This window comes from Crocodylus siamensis, chromosome 1 (assembly GCF_052110815.1).
Source record: "Crocodylus siamensis isolate JL-2025a chromosome 1, ASM5211081v1, whole genome shotgun sequence".
Lineage (NCBI taxonomy): Eukaryota > Metazoa > Chordata > Crocodylia > Crocodylidae > Crocodylus > Crocodylus siamensis.
In genome coordinates, this window is record NC_143395.1 from 107,599,181 (window position 1) to 107,604,202 (window position 5,022).

At 47.9% G+C, this 5,022-nt stretch overlaps 1 non-coding gene across 1 annotated transcript; it reads left to right on the top strand.

Moving 5' to 3' along the window:
* The first annotated feature begins 1,725 nt into the window (after positions 1–1,725).
* Positions 1,726–1,808, top strand: TRNAL-UAA (transfer RNA leucine (anticodon UAA)). Its single transcript has one exon. It is a non-coding gene; the product is annotated as a tRNA-Leu (tRNA).
* Positions 1,809–5,022: the final 3,214 nt, after the last annotated feature.

The following is a 5,022-nucleotide window of genomic DNA, read 5'->3' on the forward strand; positions in this document are numbered from 1 at the left end:
TCTGTTCCATAAACCAAGAGTAGGTAGAAGTGGTCTGTGGCTTCCTTCTTGTTCCCTGGCAGGCTAGGGAAGGCAGTAAAAGATCCTGTCAAGCTAAATGGCAGCAAAAGAAAACTGGTTTTCCTATGTACAATATGGGCATCAGGGAAAGACTTGTGGAGTAATAAGAAAGTAACGGCACAGAAAGAAACGGAAGAACAGGATATGCAGGGCTTTACAAAGCAAAGCACAAGGTTTGTTTATACCTTAAAGCCTCTATTCCTGGCTCAGCTACTTAAGATACATGTTATGTTTCATAGTTTCATAGTTTGTAGGGTCGGAAGGGACCTGAGCAGATCATCTAGTCCGACCCCCTGCCATGGCAGGAAAGAGTACTGGGGTCAAACGATCCTAGCAAGATGTTCAACTAACCTCCTCTTAAGCACCCCCAGAGTAGGAGCCTGCACCACTTCTCTTGGAAGCTGGTTCCAGACCCTAGCCGCCTGGCTGTGAAGTAGCATCTCCTGATATCTAGCCTAAACCTACCCTCTGCCAGCTTGTGACTGTTATTCCTGGTCACTCCTGGCGGTGCTCAGGGGAACAGTGACTCCCCCAATGCCTGCTGGTCCCCCCTGACTAGTTTATATCCTATTCACATCCGCCCACCCTTGTAACCTGTCTAGGTCTGATTGTAGCCTGTTGCTTCCTTCCAGTGTGCCCACGTCCCCCCACATCTTAGTGTCATCAGCAAATCTGAACAGGGTGCTTTTTACCCCCTCATCCAAATCGCTGATGAAGATGTTGAACAGTGCGGGCCCGAGGACCGAGCCCTGCGGACCCCACTGCCCACATCCTTCCAGGTTGAGAAGGACCCATCCACTACCACCCTCTGGGTGCGGCCCTCCAGCCAGTTGGCGACCCATTTGACTGTGTGGGTGTCTACACCACAGCCCTCCAGTTTCTTAATGAGAACAGGGTGAGAGACAGTGTCGAAAGCCTTCCGGAAGTCCAGGAAGACTATATCCACTGCTACCCCTGCATCTAATGATCTGGTGATCTGATTGTAAAAGGCCACCAGGTTGGTCTGACAGGACCTGCAACTGATGAACTCGTGTTGGTTGCCCCTAAGCATGCAGTCCCCTGCTGGCCCCTCCTGGATGTGTGCCAGCATAATTTTCTCGAACAGCTTGCCTAGGATCAAGGTAAGACTAACTGGCCTATAGTTTCCCAGGTCCTCCTTCCTGCCTTTTTTGAAGATGGGGACCACATTGGCCCTCTTCCAGTCCTCCAGTACCTCACCAGAGCACCACGAGTGCTCGTAAAGTTGTGCCAGGGGACTTGCAATGACCTCGGCCAGTTCCTTTAGAACTCTAGGGTGGAGATCATCCGGGCCGGCTGACTTGAATACGTCCAACCCCTCCAGAACCTCCCTAACTAAATCCTTGCTAACCCGTGGCCCGGGTGTGCCTCCCCCGGGGCCCAAGGGGGGCCCAGCAGGGAGGTGGCTGCTCTGGCCTATGTAGAGGCATTTGAGGCCTCCTGTGGGTGTGTGTACTGACCTCCTAGTCCCAGCGTTATCCTGGCCTCTCTCTTACCTGTTTATTTGCTTCGCTCATTGGTCTGGGCTGGGCTGTAGTTGTGGGTGCTGTTTGGTCTGGCAGTCTGATGTTTCCTCTGGATGCAATAAAATCACTTGCCTCTCTCATACCTCAGTCTCTCATCTCTGCAGTTAAATACAAAACTTTCACCAGGATGGCCGAGTGGTTAAGGCGTTGGACTTAAGATCCAATGGATGTATGTCTGCGTGGGTTCAAACCCCACTCCTGGTAGCTGCCATTTTTGGGAACTGGGCTTATTTAGTCTAGAGAAGAGGAGACTGAGAGGGGATCTTAATAGCAACCTTCAACTACCTAAATGGGGGTTCAAAAGAGGATGGAGCTAGACTTTCAGTGATTTCATAGATGGTAGATGACAGAACAAGAAGCAATGGTCTCAAGTAGTGAGCAAAGTTTAGGTTAGATATTAGGAAGAATTTTCTTCCTAGTAGGGTAGTATAACACTGGAACAGGTTACCCAGAGAGGTGGTGGAAGCTCCATCCTTGGAGGTTTTCAAAACCCAGCTAAACAAAGCTGTGGCTTGGGGTGATCTAGTTGGGGCTTGTCTTATGTTGAGCATGGGGTTGGACTAGATGACCTCCTGGGTCCCTTCTAGCCCTAACTTGGTCTGATTCTAATGCAACCTTGCTTAGTGTTTGTAAAACATCTGGAGATCTTTGGAGGGGATGTGTGATAGGAACTTAAAACAGCATTAAAAGCCTAAACAACCCACTGTGTATGGTATTTAGTTATCAGTCTTCATGACAACCAGTGTGTCTTGAAGATGATTAATCTTTATGACTCCATCACCATAAGCATTCCTGGTGGGAGTTGATATTAATGCAGGGCTCATGCCATGACTGGAAGGAAAGGTGACGTATATCAGCGTTGAACAAGTAATCTAGAGGGGAGTAATTTTGCATAATAATAATAATAATTGATGGAATGACAGCCTATGGCTTTCACTGGCAATTTAGAAACCTCGAGTGATTTTCATCATTGGTACTGTATCAAGCCATTGCTACAACTGATTTTGACCAATCTGAACAAAACATTTCTTCATGCCATTTTATGCTTTTATTATAAGTAAGTACTGACAACTCCTGTTTATTGCAGGTACTGTTGAAGATAAAGCAGGTCCTTGTACAGGTCGCTGATGCAAATGAGAATGGATTTTAGCATTATGTGCATCACTGCAATAGTCACAAGAGTAGGCTATTTTTCCTCAAGCTCCAGGGTCACTGGTATCATGAATGTTTAACTTTGACAAGGGAATAATTAACTGCTCACCCAGGGCCAGATATAGACTGCTAGAAGGAGGCTCTGAGGCAAAGGGATACGGATCAGGGAGTCTTCCCTGTCTTGAATCTTTTCCCAATTTTCAGATACTTTAAAAGATTTCAGCCCATATGGACTATAAGCAGCACATGACACCCTGAAAGAGAAACAATAATATCATTTTATGGAAATTATGAGCTACAGCCCCAGGATGGAGCATAGAGGCAGTCAAGCCAAGGACCTAGCCTAAGGAGGGAATAACATTACTCTGTTCTTCCAGCAGAATGGATACAATGAGCTTAGTGGTGCAGAGAAAATCTATTTTTCTTTTGCAGAGGGAGGGTCTCATGGCTTGTATTAGAAAATTATTATTCTTTTCTCTCTAGCATTACTTTTCATGGCAGCAATATGATACCAGGGACAGGGAACTCTTACAATCCTGCTCAGCCTATGACAAGTTACATTTTACACCATATAGATGACACATGTGATTTGCAGAGATTGAGATGTTTCTCTTTGATTGAATAGTCACCTCAGGAAAGGGAAAGGGAGATTTAAATTAAGAAGAGCAGGTCAGTGTCACCATGCTACATAAACTACCACCGGATTGCATACTCCTTAAGGACTGCTGTCTGATATTGAGTGTCAAGAACCCACATTTGCTGCTATGTGATACCGAGCTGATGACACTTGCCAAGCTGCAAAGGCAAAGCATTAAATTCCATCCTTGTTCTTACATGATGCTGACATGGGGCGCATCCAAATGAATGTGCATGTGTGGCACTGCAGACCTGCTTGTGGCCCTGCAAACTCCACATGCCACGCATGCAGGAATCCCTGTGCTGCTAATTTACAGTGCGGTGAGTTTTTCTGACACCAGGAAGTCGTGGTGTCAAAAACACCCACAGCAAAACAAAACAAAATGGAGCAGCGCAAGTGATGGCAGCATGTGCTACCTGGAACTAGAGCCTGGCTGGCCAGAGCCATGCATCCCCTAGCACTGTTTTCAGAATGGGAGTGGGGAAAGGGAGTGGATGGAGCTTGTTCTGGGAGTTGCTGAGCCAGTTGGATGGATTGGAGCCTCCCCCCCACCTTGGGGAGGGGCTCCAATCCACTTGCCCCATGACCCAGCACTGGCTGAACCCCAGACAGACCTCCCTCTGCTCCCTTTCCCACCTCCCATTCTGGAGAGAGTGCTGGAGCAGGGCCAAGCTGCTGTCAGAACAGCCCCACGTGCAGACCCAAGTTACTGAAGGCGGTCCATTTTGGAGCGTCTTCATCTGAACCCTCATGTGATTGGGTCCTTTTTAAAATGCTCTGCAGCAGTGCATTTTGTGCACTTTGCCAGATTAGGCGAAAATTGTCAATCCTGTCTGTGCCTTTAGAGTATATACTTTAAAAAGTTATATAGTCTTGATCTGAAGACTTCAAGCAATTGAGAATTTACACAAACACTTGCTCAGCAGTTACTTTCACTCTCATTCCAAAAAAATGGTGCTTTTCCCAGTTGGAGTGTTTTTATCTTTAATCACTCAATAATTGGGCCTAGACATACCTCTGTTTGCAGGTTAAGGATTCCTCCATCATAAATGACAGCATGCCACACTAACATGGCTATACTGCTTTCAGTATCTGAGCTAGCTTGTTCACAGCTCCCTGGGGTAAGCCTTTTTGGGTGCGTCTAGATGAGCGCACAATTGCCTCTTGCAGCATCGCAAAGCCCTTTGAGATGCTGCAAGAGGCACATGTGGGAACAGAAAAACATCCTTGTCCCTGGATATCCAGGGGTCAAACGATACCCCAGGGAAAAAAGATTGGGTCAGGGCATGGTCCTGGACCTTTTCTCCACCCCCTTAGAAAAGGTGGCAAGTGGGTGGTCACCCCGCCGACAGCGCTGGTGGCATCTGTGGGAGCTCTCTGCTTACCGTCGCTGCCAAACTCCGGCCAGCGCCAGCACCGCTGTGCTCCCCTAGCCACCAGGGGCATGCAACATTCATGCAGGGGACCCAACCCTCCTAAGCATCCCCCATACCCCCAGTCCCTCCACACCTACCCACACACTGACTCACATCCCCCCATCCCTCTTCCCACCACCTCCTGCAAACCCCACGTCCTCCCATCACACACCTACCATGTGATAAGGAAACCAAAAGCAAACATCACAACATA